Genomic DNA, 15,236 nt, shown 5'->3' with positions numbered 1-15,236 from the left:
TAAAACGTAAAATCAAATTAAAATTTGGTTGCCGGGCGTGATGATGCACTCCAGTCCCTCCGGTGCCCACCTCTCGCGGAAGGCCGCGAGCGTACCGGTGGACACCGCGTGCTCCATCTCCAAGGACACCCTGGACCGGATGTAAGAGCGGAAGAGAGGCAGGCAGTCAGGTTGAACGACCCCCTCGACCGCCCGCTGCCTGGACCGGCTGATGGCACCCTTGGCCGTGCCCAGGAGCAGTCCTACGAGGAGGCCTTCGGACCTACCCGCTCCCCTCCGCACAGGGTGCCCAAAGATCAGGAGAGTGGGACTGAAGTGCAGCCAGAATTTCAGGAGCAGCCCCTTCAAATAGTGGAACAGGGGCTGCAACCTCGTGCATTCAATAAAAACATGGAACACGGACTCCTCCAGACCGCAGAAATTGCAGGCGGCCTGGGAGTCCGTGAACCGGCTTAAAAATTTGTTGCACGGCACTGCTCCGTGCACCACCCTCCAGGCCAAGTCCCCGATGAATAGTGGGAGGACCCCTGCGTAGAGTGCCCTCCATCGGGGACCCCCGCCTCCTCCGGACGGCAAGATGGTACGCCATGGCGTGTCCGGACGGCCGGCGAGGATGGCAAAGTTGAGGGTGTGCAGGAGCAGCCCGTACAGGAAACCCCTCCGCGCGGAACTGAAAGGCACGGAGGGGATTTCCCGGAGGCGGCTCAAGTTGTGAGGCGCCGGCCCCCGAGGGAGGTTCCGGGGTTTGGCGCCGATGAGGAATTCCGTCCGGACGGGGGTCAGTTCGGACGGGATCTCCCCACGTGCTTGAGCCTCCTCGATACACCTAACGGAGTCAGGGCCCAGAGCTGTTTTTAGCGACTCGATGGCATCGGCCGCGCGGCGGACGTTGGCAGAATTTAGGCGCCGCGCCAGCGTGACTGGCGCCATCCAGCCTGCTCCTCCGCCATCGAGCAGGTCCCTGACCCTGGTCACCTCACCAGCCACAGCCCTCTCTTCCGACCGCCACATGAAGCCTCGGCCGTGGAGGTACGGATTCCCGAGCAGCGGTTCCTGCAGGACGGCCGCCACTCCAGCCGGCGGAGAGCTGCGCTTGGTGGAGACTTTGTTCCAGACCCTGATGAGTTCCCTGTAAAAGACAGGCAGCTCCCGGAGGGCGGTCCTGGCACCCCCCAAGTTCACAAACAGGAGCTGCGTGTCATAATTGAGGTCGAGCTGCTGGCGGAAGAAATACCTCGCCAGAGCACACCACCTAGGAGGGGGCTCGACGTAAAGGTATCTCTGCAGGGTCTGAAGACGGAAAGTCGCGAGCTGGGCGCTGACGCACACCAACGACTGACCGCCCTCCTCAAGCGGGAGACTCAAGACCGCGACAGAGACCCAGTGCTTCCTGTTGTTCCAGAAGAAGTCCACCAGCTTCTTCTGTATCTTGGCGACAAACGCAGCGGGAGGGGTCAAAGTGACCAGCCGGTACCACAGCATTGCGGCCACCAGCTGGTTTATGACTAGCGCTCGACCCCTGTAGGACAGCACTCGGAGCAGTCCTGTCCAGCGCCCTAGGCGAGCGGCGACCTTGGCCTCCAGCTCCTGCCAGTTCGCCGGCCAGGCTTCCTCGTCGGGGCTAAGGTAGACTCCCAGATAGAGGAGATGGGTCGTGCTCCAGGCAAAAGGCCTGAGCTCCTCCGGCAGGGAGTCCACCCGCCACTGACCCACCAGGAGTCCGGAACATTTCTCCCAGTTGATCCTGGCGGAGGACGCGGCCGAGTAAATCTCCTGGCACTCACGCATCCTCCGCAGGTCAGCGGGATCCTCTACCGCGAGGAGCACGTCATCGGCGTAAGCCGAGAGGACGACCTCCACGCCCGGCCCCTGCAGAGCCAGTCCCGTCAACCTCGTCCGCAAGAGGCGCAGGAAAGGCTCCACGCAAACGGCGTATAACTGGCCGGACATGGGGCATCCCTGGCGCACCCCTCTCCTAAAGCGAAGGGGCGCCGTCAAGGACCCGTTAACCTTAATCAGACACTCCGCGGCGGCGTACAAAAGTCGGATCCGGGCGACGAAATGCGTCCCGAACCCGAAAGCGCGCAGAGTTCCGAGCAGATAGTCGTGATCCACCCTGTCGAACGCCTTCTCTTGGTCGAGGGATAGGAAGGCGACCGACAGACCAGCCTCCTGGGAGCAATGGATGAGGTCCCGGACCAGATGGATGTTGTCGTGGATTGTCCGGCCCGGGACCGTGTATGACTGGTCGGGGTGGATCATGTGGTCCAGCACGGCACCAAGGCGAGCAGACATCGCCCTGGCGAAGATTTTGTAGTCCGTGCTGAGGAGGGAGACCGGGCGCCAGTTCTTAAGGAGGCGGAGATCGCCCTTCTTAGGCAGCAGGACGATGACTGCCCTGCGCCAAGAGAGGGGCATCTCCCCGGTCGCCAGACTTTCCCCCAGGACCCGCGCGTAGTCGCCCCCCAGGACGTCCCAGAACGCCCTGTGGAACTCCACGGTCAGCCCGTCCAGCCCCGGGGATTTTCCCCTCGAGAGCCGGGCGAGGGCACCGGTCAGCTCCGCCAGGCTTAGCGGAGCTTCCAGATTTTCGGCGCCCTCCGGGCCGACCTTCGGCAGGTCCTCGGATGACTGAATGAATCCCTTCCCACACTCGGAGCAGGTGAACGGCCTCTCCCCAGTGTGAACTCGCTAGTGTATCAGAAGGTGGGATGAACGAGCGAATCCCTTCCCACACTCGGAGCAGGTGAACGTCCTCTCCCCAGTGTGAACTCGCTGGTGTATCAGAAGGTGGGATGGACGAGTGAATCCCTTCCCACACTCTGAGCAGGTGAATGGCCTCTCCCCAGTGTGACTGCATTTGTGTCTCGATAGGCCAGAGATTCGGCTGAAGCCTCGTCCACACACAGAACACGTGTACACTTTCTCCCACTGTCAACGGTGCTTTTTGCTTCCATATTGAGAGGCCGATGATATTCAGGTCCCGATGAATCGAGTGACGTTGTCAGATCTTGATGCGGTCTGCGATTTGAGTTTCCGGTCTGCAAATCCTCTCCTTCTAATACCCTGTAAAATTAATTTAAAACAGGAAAAAGGCAGTGTGAAAAAGAACCCACAAAGAGGCAAGTTAGTAATTTGAACTTAATGAATCTGCTAATTTGTGGGGCCGGCATTATAACAAAGTGACCTTGAAAGCGGCCGGATTGTCGTAAAAATCCAACTGGTTCACTAATGTCTGACTCTGGCTAGGGTCAGTTCTACACTCACTGGTTTCCCTCCCCTGAAGGTGCTGGCTCTGGCTGGGTTCAGTTCTACACTCACCAGTTTCTCTCCAATATGTGACCCATGTGCCCAATCTCCATGTGTGAACCTCGACAGTGAGTGTCGACAGGCTATTCCATTGCCTTCACCTGAGGCCTCACATGTGCATTTTCCAGCAGGATCACTGGACCCTCCCCTCCTCCCAATGGCTCAGTGGGTACAGGCACTGACCAGTGTGATTGAGTCATAGTAACAGGAGGGGCCCAGGTTTAATTCCCTCGGCGTATCCTCCCCTTCTAAACCCCTGTAAAAGCTGTTTACAAAAGTCATCACTGTAAGTAGGAACATAGAAAGAGGAATAGGCCATTCGGCCCCTTGAGCCTGTTCAATTGGCCCCCAGCCTCAGTTATATGGGAAACATCGAGTTCTGCATTTCCATTACCCTTTAAAAACACAAGAAATTGGAGCAGGAGTAGGCCATACAGCCCCTCGAGCCTGCTCCACCATTCAGTAAGATCATGGCTGATCTTCTCTCTCAACTCCACTCTGGTTACCCGATCCTTCTGACACTGAAAATTGTTTCTCCTTATTAAGAGGGTTGGCGGACTGGAGGAGGTTACAGAGATAGGGAGAGGTGAGGCCTTGGAGGGATTTGAACAAGAGGAGGAGTATTTAAGGTTGAAGTCACCAGCCGTCTCCCCCAGTGCAGAATGTGACTCACTACGAACAGGAAGGATTTTGTTTAACTACTAAAGGTGCATAATGAGAGGGAAACCTTTAACTAACAGCAACATGGAAAGAGGGAAATCTTTAAACACCTGGTCCACTTGGCACCAAAGTTTCTGAAGCTCATAATAGGAACTCCAGGGAAACAAAATAGCTGCGTTGATAAAGGATGGAATCACTGCAATAGTGAGAGACAACATTGGCTCAAATGATCAGGATGTTGAAACAGTTTGGGTGGAGATAAGGAATAATAAGGGAAAAAAGTCACTGGTGGGCGTAGTCTATAGGCCTCCTAACAGTAGCAACTCTGTTGGTCGGAGTGTAAACCTAAAAATAGTGGGTGCTTGTAAAAAGAGAACAGCAATGACCATGGGTGATTTTAACCTCCGTATTGATTGGACAAATCAAATTGGTCAGGGTAGCCTTGAGGAAGAGTTCATTGAGTGCATAAGGGACGGGTTCCTTGAGCAATATGTAACGGAACCAACCAGGGGGCTGGCTATCTTAGATCTAGTCCTGTGTAATGAGACAGGATTAATAAACAATCTCCTAGTAAAGGATCCCCTTGGAATGAGTGACCATGGCATAGTTGAATTTCAAATTCAGATGGAGGACGAGAAAGTTGGATCTCAAACCAGCGTACGAAGCTTAAATAAAGGAGACTACAAAAGGTATGAGGGCAGAGTTGCCTAAAGTGGACTGGAAAAATAGATTAAAGTGTAGGACGGTTGATGAACAGTGGCATACATTTAAGGAGCTAGTTCATAACTCTCAAGAAAAATATATTCCAGTGAGGAGGAAAGGGTGTAAAAGAAAAAATAGCCATCTGTGGTTAAATAAAGAAATAAAGGACGGTATCGAAATAAAAACAAGGGCATACAAAGTGGCCAAAACTAGTGGGAGGACAGAAGATTGGAATGCTTTAAAAAACCAGCAAAGAATGACTAAAAAAATGATTAAGAAAGGGAAGGTAGACTATGAAAGTAAACTAGCACAAAATATAAAAACAGATAGAAAAGCTAAGACAGTAATAAGAATATAACAGAACCAAACCCTAAACAATAATCAAACAAAAAAAAAGTATAATTTTTTTTATTATTTAAATGAACAAACAAAAATTTATGGAAAGTAAGGGAAAAGGAGATATAAGGCAGAAAAGAAACAAACAAACCAGTAGGAAAATAAAACATTAGACCCCTCCCACAAAAAATCCCCACCCCAAACCACGGGTATTCAACTCGGTGTGGCATCACATACTAACAGAACAAAAAGAGGACGGGGGCCTCTACATTTTCACCTAACAAACAGGTAGGACAACAGACGACAAAAACATAGAAAATAGGTGCAGGAGTAGGCCATTTGGTCCTTCGAGCACATCAGAAGGAGAAATAAGAACCATAAGACCAGACAAAACAAACAAGTAACACCACATCACTGAGAGAAGCAGGAGCTTTAAATAGTTCTTGTCCCTGCTCACAGTCCTTCTCGTTTTGACTGACCTAGTGGAAGGTGAGGAGCTCTAAACCCTCCATAACCTCTCACTGTACGTTTTTCATTCTAATAGCCTCTGACCCTTGAACCCCCCCTGCTTTCCCCGGCCTGTGGTGAAGCCCCAGTCAGGGTGAAAGGTGAGGCCTACAGACCACAACCACACGGATCATGGAGTGAGTATAAATCCCCCCGGACCTTTCCTCCCCCTCCCTGGTGGATTTCTCTCTCACTCTCTCAGATTTCGGACCCACGGTGCTCCTGTCCCATTAGTTACAATCAATGTCAGTGTGTGCCGCCGGGCCTGATGTCTCTGTCCCCTTGCCCCACAACAGGGCATTATTGCCGTGGTACCGGAGTGTACACAGACAAAAATACATCGAAAAACAAGAGCAAAGTGCGTCCTAAACCCCCCGCCCCATCATTCATAAACACAACCCTCACCCAAACAGTTAAAACAAGGTCATTTGTTGTTATTAAACAATTAAATTAAAAATCCAAAAATCAAAATCAGACAATCACACCACCAAAGTACAAAACTCAGTCTCCCCAAAGAACGTAACAGCGACTTAAAATCAACCTAAAAAACCCGGAGACTGATTCCCTTCCCCGGGAACAACAGGACCTCCGCTCCAACCCGCCTCCCTCCCGGGCCACACAGAAATCCAGCCCGAGGCTCATCATCGGCACTAGGCCCGAACACACAAACCACCGATTGACCCGAGACACCATCCCGAAAACCGCACTAACCCCCAGCCCCCCGCACACCCTGACCCAGGGCCCGAGGCCCGGATATAGTCGCACAAAAATTACATTTAAAATAATAAAATAAAGTCGGGAATCTCTGGAAAACAGAGAGTAGCAAGAAACGGCGGCGATCCAGCAAGTCCGAGAAATAAAACCCCCCCCCCCCCCCCAACAACTTTGTCGTAGTGTGTTACAACTGAGTGATATTTCAGAGTCAACCACATTGCTGTGGGATCTGGAGTCACATATAGGCCAGACCAGATAAGGGCATCAGATTTCCTTCTCTGATAAACATCAGTGAGCCAGATGGGTTTTTACAACAATCCAGTAGTTCCATTACTGATAGTAGCTTTTTATTCTAGATTTATTTAATTAATTGAATTTAAATTCCCCAGCTGCCATGGTGGGATTTGAACTCACATCTCTGGATTATTAGTCTCAGCCTCAGGATTACCAGCCCAGTGATGTTACCACTATGTTACCGTTCCCATTATGCAGTGAGCTAGAATGAAAAAGGATCTGGCCCAGGTGGATGGGAGGCAAAACAGCAAGTGAACAATGGGAGGCTTTCAAAGAGGAGATGGTTCGGGGACAGAGGAGACACATTTCTATTCGGGGAAAGGACGGGCATCCAAAGCCAGAGCTCCCTGAATGACTAAACGTATAGAGGTTAAAATGACAAAAAAGGAGCCATTTGACAAATGCAAGGTTCAGATACAGTGGGGAATCAAGCTGAATATAGAAAGTACAGAGGAGATCTAAAATATGGAATAAGAGGGTCAAAGAGAGAGTATGAAAATAGATTAGCAGCCAACATAAAGGGGAACCGAAAAGTCTTTTATAAACACATAACTAGTAAAAGGGTGGTCGAAGGAAGGGTTGGGTTGATTAGGGACCAAAAAGGAGATCTTGTGCAGGCAGAGGGCATGGCTGAGGTATTAAATGAGTCTGTTACAGCTGTCTTCACTAGAGAAGAGGATGCTACCAATGTAGCAGTAAAGAAGGAGGCAGTAGTGATATTGGATAGGACAAAAATCGATGAAGAGGAAGTGCTTAAAAGGTTGGCAATCCTCAAAGTAGAAAGGTTACATGACCCTACATTACTGAGGGAAGTAAGGATGAAAATTGCGGAGGCTCTAGCCACAATCTTCCAATCCTCCTTGGATATCGGCGTGGTGCCAGAGGACTGCAGGACTGCAAATGTTACACCCCTGTTTAAAAAAGGGGCGAGAGATAAACCTGGAAACTACAGATCAGTGAGCCTAACGTCGGTGATAGGGAAACTTCTAGAAACAATAATCTGGGTCAAAATTCATTGGCATTTGGGAAACTATGGGCTAATAACTGGAAGTCAGCACAGATTTGTTAAAGGCAGATCATGTTTGAGTAACTTGACCGAGGTTTTTGATGAAGTAATGGGGAGGGTTGATGATGGTAGTGCGGTTGATGTTGTGCAGATGACTTACAAAAAGCACTTGACAAAGCACCACATAATAGAATTGTTAGCAAAATTAAAGCCTATGGGATTAATGGGACAGTGGCAGCATGTGTACATAATTGGGTAAGGGACAGAAAGCAGAGAGTAGTGGTGAATGGTTGTTTTTCAGACTGGAGGTAAGTATCCAGTGGTGTTTTCCAGCGGTCGTTAGGACCACTGCTCTTTTTGGGCTGGATTTGGGTATACAGGGCATCATTTCATCGTTTGCAGATGACACAAAACTTGGAGGAGAGTAGTAAAAGACTTCAGGTGATAATAGACAGACTGATGAAATGGGCAGCCACGTGGCAGATGGAATTTAATGCAGAGAAGTGTGAAGTGATATATTTTGGTAGGAAAAATAAAGAGAGGCAATATGAATGAAATGGTACAATTTTGAAAGGGATGCAGGAACAGAGAGACCTGGGGTGTATGTATACAAATCTTTGAAGGTGGCAGGAGAACATTGGAATACTGAAGTGTGGATGTAACAAAGGAATGGTTGTGGGTTTCAGCAGTAGATCAGCTGAGACATCCTTTCACCTCCGTAATATCACCCTGCTTCGCCCCTGCCTCAACTCATCTGCTGCTGAAACCCTCATCCATGCCTTTGTTGCCTCCAGACTTAACTATTCCAGTGTTCTCCTGGCCAGCCTCACAACTTCCACCCTTCCTAAATGTCTCAGTTTAGACACTTTGAGCATGCTCTAGGCTACCTGACCTAACATCTCTTTATGTGGCTCTGTGTCAAATCTTTTTTGATAAGACTCTTGTGAAGAGCCTGGGAATACTTTACTATGTTAAAGGAGCTATATAAATGCAAGTTGTTGTTGTTGACTTCAGAGGAAGTAGAGAAGGATCATACACTCAACATTTCTGGCTGAAGATAGTTATGAATGCTTCAGCCTTTCTTTTGCACTTAGGTGCTGGGCTCTGCCATCATTGAGGATGGAAATGTTCATGGAGACGCCTCCTTCTGTTAGTTGTTTAATTGTCCACCACCATTCATAACTGGATGTGGCAGGACTGCAGAGCTGTGATCTGATCCATTGGTTGTGGGATCACTTAGCTCTGACCATAGCATGCTGCTTATGCTGGTTAACAGGCAGGTAGTCCTGTGTTGTAGCTTCTCCAGTTTGGTAGCTCATTTTTAGGTACACCTAGTGCTGCTCCCAGCATGCTCTTCTACACTCCTCATTGAACGGAGGTTGGTCAGCTTGCTTGATGGTAATGAAGGAGTAAGAATATGCCAGGCCATGAGCTTGCAGATTGTGTTGGAATACAATTCTGCAGCTGTGGATAGCCCAGAGCACCTTATGGCTGCCCAGTTTTGAGCTGCTAGGTCAATTATTAGTCTATTCCATATGGCACAGTGGTAGTGCCACACAATATGATGGTGGTTGTCCTCAGTGTGAAGGCAGAACTTGGTCTCCACATGGGCCATCTTGGTATCCTCTGCAAATTTGGAAAACATGCCACAATTTCTGAGTCTATATAATGGTGAACAACAGTGGTCCTGGCACGGATCCCTGTGGGACATCACTTCTCACTTCCTGCCAGTCTGAGAAACTTCACTTAGCTCATATCCTCTGATTTCCGTTTAGTAGTCATCTTTCCATCCATTCTACTAACTGGCCCTTGACTCCACATGGTCTGACTTGCGTCATCTTATAGACCATAATTACTGCAGAAACAGTACCAATGGTAGAGAGGGTGGATACTGAGTGCTGTGGCAGGGGCACTGTGAACTGGATTTCTCTGTCCCATGTGTTTTGAGGCATCACTAATAGTGTTTTTCACCTCCAAAATTAAAAAAAACTTGTTGCCAGTTTATTAAAGCCATTAACAGCCTCTCCAGTGGGACACACAAACAAAATGAGACCTCGTAAATTTCCCTCAGAATGAGGCCAGAACTCAAGTTACAAAACAGTTAGAATATATTTAGCAATGAACTCAGACACGGTGTGTCCTGAGATGCGAGTTAGTAACGGAAATGTATCAGCACCATGGCTGAGGACCCTGGCACTCCGGTCTTTGTATAATTTATTTATTAAGTTTGTTTATTGAAAAATCAGACTGGTGGGTTATCTTCCGACCGAGGCTGGGTTCCCCAATGGGGGCTTTCTACGCGCGAGTCCTCCCCTGCACCACTGGGGTCTAGGGCGGAGACTGTTACACGGAGCAGTCATGTGCAATCATTTTTCATAGAATCATAGAAAAATTATGACAGAGGAGGCCATTCGGCCCATAATGTCCATGCCAGTCGAAAAAGAGCTAAACAGCCTATGCCCACCTTCCAGCACTAGGCCCGTAGCCCTGCAGGTTGCGGCTCTTCACGTGCACATCAAGAACTATTTAAATGTGATGAGGGTTTCTGCCTCTACCACCCTTTCAGGCAGTGAGTTCCAGACTCTCACCCTCCAGGGAAAGAAATGTTTCCTTATTTCCCCTCTAATCCTTTTACCATATACTTTAAATCTATAGCCCTGGTTATTGACCCTTCAGCTAAGGGAAATGTCCTTCCTATCCACTGTATCTAGGCCCCTCATAATTTTATACACCTCAATTAAATCTCTCCTCGGCCTCCTCTGTTCCAAGGAAAACAACCCCAGCCTACCCAATCCTTCCTCATAGCTAAAGTTTTCCGATCCTGGAAACAGCCTCTTCTCAGAACCCTTTCTAGTGCAATCACATACTTCCTGTAATGTGCTGACCAGAACTGCACACAGTAATCCAGCTGTGGCCAAACTAGTGTTGTATACAGTTCCAGCATAACTCCCCTTTCCGGGCTCCAAGGCCAGATGTGGATTTTTGTGGGGAGAGGAGTCCATGGGCTATGTATATATTCAGTGATCGATTTTTCAGCCCCTGCTGCGGCTGCTCCTCAAGTTTTGGTTACACTTCAGCACCATGCCCCTATTCTTCGATTGCCCGATGTGGAGGGTGATGGAGTGGAGATGTCGGATGAGTAAGTCAGAGGATCTTCTCCTGGACCTGCTCTTGTGTCTGGCAAAAACATAAAATTTGCAAGTCCAAGATGAGCAGGCCCATTGGGAGGTCACACTGGCTGCCTACCTCGCTTCCACGGTCTTGCCCGGCTGGCTATGGAGAGGGACCATGTGGTGTCCATGTGGAAGGCTTGATAACTTTCGTGACCGGTGGGCACCGCAGGTTAAAGAGGTGATAATTGATCCTCACAATCACTTTATGATTTGTGTGTAAATAGTTATTACTATTTATTTCATATTTGTGGTATACGAGGGCACTTGCTTTAAAGATTTCTGTTCCCATCTGCTAACACTGGAGCAACTTGGTGTGACCCCCTACAGGTAGTGAAAAAAAACAATTTCAATCGGCTGACACAAAATAAATGTTATCTTCACCACCTGGGGCTTTCAATGAATGGAAGGATGTTTACCCAGAAACCCCCGCGAGGCTCAAAGTGGCCTATCAATGACTACAGGAGCCCAGTACGCAGGCGCGCGGCCGGTCTGTGCTCTGGGCATGCGCAGTGCCAGTGGTGAAGATGGTTTGTGACAGAAGATACGGTTCTGCGAGGCGCCGGGAGATTGTGGTCTGAGCGGAGGAATTGGACAGCCGGATACGCTGGGAAGCTTCATAAACAGGTCGCGAAAGCCTCAGGCACTGAATAAGAGCATAGAGGCACCGAATATGAGCGGACAGGCTCCGAATAAGAGCCCGCAGGCCCGTGTTTGCACCGCGGAGATAGGCCCGAGCGCCCGGGTTCACTGGCCGCCATCTTGGACAGGGACGTTCAGGGCGGCTGTGCGGCCATATTCGCAAAGGCTTTTCCCCGGTGACAAGCCCGGATTATTGCGACTGCGCGGCCATTTTCGTACAGGAGCAGAGAGTGGGCGGGGCTTCAGGGTCCCAGTACCCAGGAGAAAAACATTAATGCCTCATTGATTTTATTCTCACTTTCCACACAGCGGGTGTAGAACTGAACCCAACCAGAGCAGAGGGAGGGAGCAAACGGTGGAGGGGGGAGGGTAAAGAAATATTGGAGATGGTGCGATGGGTTTGGATTTCAGCACAGCGAGGAGGGAGAGTGTGCGGGACAGGGATTTACAGCTTTGGGGGAACAATAGAGGGGAAAGACTGTGCCATAGAAATGAGAATTGTCTGTCTTCAATTTCTATCCTGCACTTCCAGTGCTGACTTTTGTAAAATCCTTTTACAGGATATTAGAAGGGGAGCATTTGCAGACGGAAAACCCAACCAAATATGTCAGATCTGACAGAGTCACTCCATTCATCAGGAGCTGGATATCATCGGCCTTTTAAAGTGGAAGGAGAAACATCGCACCATTCACAACGGGGAGAAACCGTACATGTGTGTGTGTGTGGATGAGGCTTCAACTGATTGTACAACCTGGAGAGACACAAGGACACCCACATCACGGAGAAACCATGGGAATGCGGAGATTGTGGGAAGGGATTCATTTGCCCCTCTGAGCTGGAAACTCATCGACGTCGTCACACCGGGGAGAGGCCGTTCACCTGCCCTGTGTGTGGGAAGGGATTCATTCGTTCAGCTCACCTTCTATCACACCAGCGAGTTCACACGAATGAGAGACCTTTTAAATGCTCTGACTGTGGGAACAGCTTTAAAACCTCTCGTGAACTAAATCAACACCAACGAGTTCACACTGGGGAGAGGCCGTTCATTTGCTTGAGAAGAGGTTCAGGCAGTCATCCAACCTCACTGAGCACCAGCGAGTTCACACTGGGGAGAAACCATTCATCTGCTCCGTGTGTGGGAAGGGATTCACTTGTTCTTCACGCCTCACTGAACACCAGCGAGTTCATACTGGGGAGAGACCATTCATCTGCTCCATATGTGGGAAAGGGTTTGTTAAATCATCTCATCAGCTGAGACACCAGCGAGTTCACAGCGGGGAGAGGCCGTTCATCTGCCCTGTGTGTGGGAAGGGATTCGCTCGTTCATCCATCCTCACTGAACACCAGCGAGTTCACACCGGGGAAAGGCCGTTCACCTGTTCCATGTGTGGTATGGAATTCGCTCGTTCATGCCAGCTCACTGCACACCAACCTGTTCACACTGGGGAGAAACATTTTACCTGTTCTGTGTGTGGGAAGGCATGCACTCGTTCATCCCAGCTCACTGAACACCAACTTGTTCACACCAATAAGAGACCGTTTAAATGTCCTGACTGTGAGAAGAACTTTAAAAGCAGAAAGGATCTGATGACACACCAACGCACTCACACTGGGGAGAGGCCGTTCACCTGTTCTGAGTGTGGGAAGAGATTCACTCGTTCATTCAACCTGCTGGCACACCAACGCACTCACACTGCAGAGATGCCGTTCACCTGCTCTGAGTGTGGGAAGGGATTCATTCAGTCGTCCCACCTACTGAGACACCAGCGAGTTCACACTGCAGGTGTGGATTCTGCTGTTAATCACATCCAGGACTGAACCGTGTTCACTTGGACAGTTGGGGTTTGTTGCCACTGATGTAATTAATCCCTATAACTGGGCTGGAGTTTAATTTTCTGGAAAGCTTAGAATCATAGAATGGTTACAGCTTTCGACCCATCAAGCCCGTGCAGGCTCTCTGCAAGAACACCTCAGCTAGTCCCACTCCCCCGCCCTTGCCCCGTAACCCTGTGAATTTTTTCCTTCAGGTACTTATCCAATTCCCTTTTGAAAGCGACAATTGAGTCTGCCTCCCACCCTTTCAGGAGTGCATTCCAGATCCTAACCACTCGCTGTGTAAAATTTTTTTTCCTAATGTCACCTTTGGTTCTTTTGCCAATCACCTTTTGTCCTCTGGATCCACTCTGTCTATACCCCTCATGATCTTGAACACCTCTATCAAATCTCCTCTCAATCTTCTCTGCTGTAAGGAGAACAACCCCAGCTTCTGCAGTATATCCACATGACTGAAGTCCCTCAGCCTTGGAACCATTCTTGTATATCTTTTCTGCACCCTCTGTCAAACAACTCTCAAATAAATCAGCTTTGTTTCCAACATACAGTCGATTCCTTGATTTCTCCAAGAGGAGACTAATTGATATCCTGTTCCATTTTTGAGCCTTTTCTCCTTTGTTAAAGGAAGACTTGTATTTATAAAGTGCTTTTCATGCCAAAGCACTTGACAAGCAAGTGCTTTTTAAGTGCAGTCACTGTTGTAATGGAGGAAATGCAGCAACCAATTTGCACACAGCAGGCTCCCATAAACAGCAATGTGATAATGGCCAGATAATCTGTTTTAGTGATGTTGGTTGAGGGACACTGGGGTAAACTCCCTTTTTCTTTGAATAATGTCATGGGATCATTTACGCCCATTTGAGAGGTCAGATGGGGCCTTGATTGAACGTCTCATGTGAAAGACGGCACCTCTGACAGTGCAGCGCTCCCTCTGTATTGCATTGGAATGCCGGCCTAGATTTTATGCTCAAGGCTCTGGAGGTGGACTTCAATCCACAATCTACTGACTCAGAGACAAGAATGCTACCACTGAGCCATGACCAACACCTCATTACTCTGGATTATTTCAGTTCTCTTGCTGTTGGTTATTATCATGGACAAGTCCGAGCTCCCCATACCTTCCAGAGCGCCACTCCCAGCCTTGGGATCCAGGGAAGCCATTAGTAACACGCCCGTGTACATGCCCTGGGAGTGTTTGATGGGACAGTGTAGAGGAAGCTTTACTCTGTATCTAACAACTCTCTGCGGTAGGGAATTTCACAGGTTAACAACTCTCAGTGAAAAGGTTTCTCCTCATCTCAGTCCTAAATGGCTTACCCCTTATCCTTAGACTGTGTTCCCTGGTTCTGGACTTCCCCAACATCGGGAACATTCTTCCTGCATCTAACCTGTCCAGTTCGTCAGAATTTTATATGTTTCTATGAGATCCCCTTTCATCCTTCCAAATTCCTGTGAATACAGGCATAGTCGATCCAGTCTCTCCTCATATGTCAGTCCTGCCATCCTGGGAATCAGTCTGGTGAACATTCGCTGCACTCCCTCAATAGCAAGAATGTCCTTCCTCAGATTAGGAGACCAAAACTGAACACACTATTCCAGGCCCTGTACAACTGCAGTAAGACCTCCCTGCTCATATACTCAAATCCCCTAGCTATGAAGGCTAACATACCATTTGTCTTCTTCACCGCCTGCTGTACCTGCATGCCAACTTTCAATGACTTATGTACCATGACACCCAGGTCTCATTGCACCTCCCTTTTTCCTAATCTGCCGCCATTCAGATAATATTCTGCCTTCGTGTTTTTGCCCCCAAAGTGGATAACCTCACATTTATCCATATTATACTGCATCTTCTATACATTTGCCCACTCACCTAACCTGTCCAAGTCATCCTGCAGCCTCTTAGTGGCCTCCTCACAGCTCACACCACCACCCAGCTTAGTGCCATCTGCAAACTTGGAAATATTACACTCAATTCCTTCATCTAAATCATTAATGTATATTGTAAATAGCTGGGGTCCCAGCACTGAGCCCTGCGGCACCTCACTAGTCACTGCCTGCCA

At 49.1% G+C, this 15,236-nt stretch overlaps 1 protein-coding gene and 1 pseudogene across 1 annotated transcript in view; one reads left to right on the top strand and one right to left on the bottom strand.

Annotated features, from left to right (window-relative positions):
• LOC139273794 (zinc finger protein 850-like) overlaps nucleotides 1–15,236 on the bottom strand; it is a 76,375-nt gene that overhangs the window by 24,738 nt on the left and 36,401 nt on the right. The gene's annotated exons all lie outside the window — the stretch shown is intronic.
• LOC139272897 (zinc finger protein 235-like) lies at nucleotides 12,083–13,714 on the top strand (annotated as a pseudogene).

This window comes from Pristiophorus japonicus, chromosome 9 (assembly GCF_044704955.1).
Source record: "Pristiophorus japonicus isolate sPriJap1 chromosome 9, sPriJap1.hap1, whole genome shotgun sequence".
Lineage (NCBI taxonomy): Eukaryota > Metazoa > Chordata > Chondrichthyes > Pristiophoridae > Pristiophorus > Pristiophorus japonicus.
This window is presented reverse-complemented; position numbering and strand designations above follow the sequence as displayed.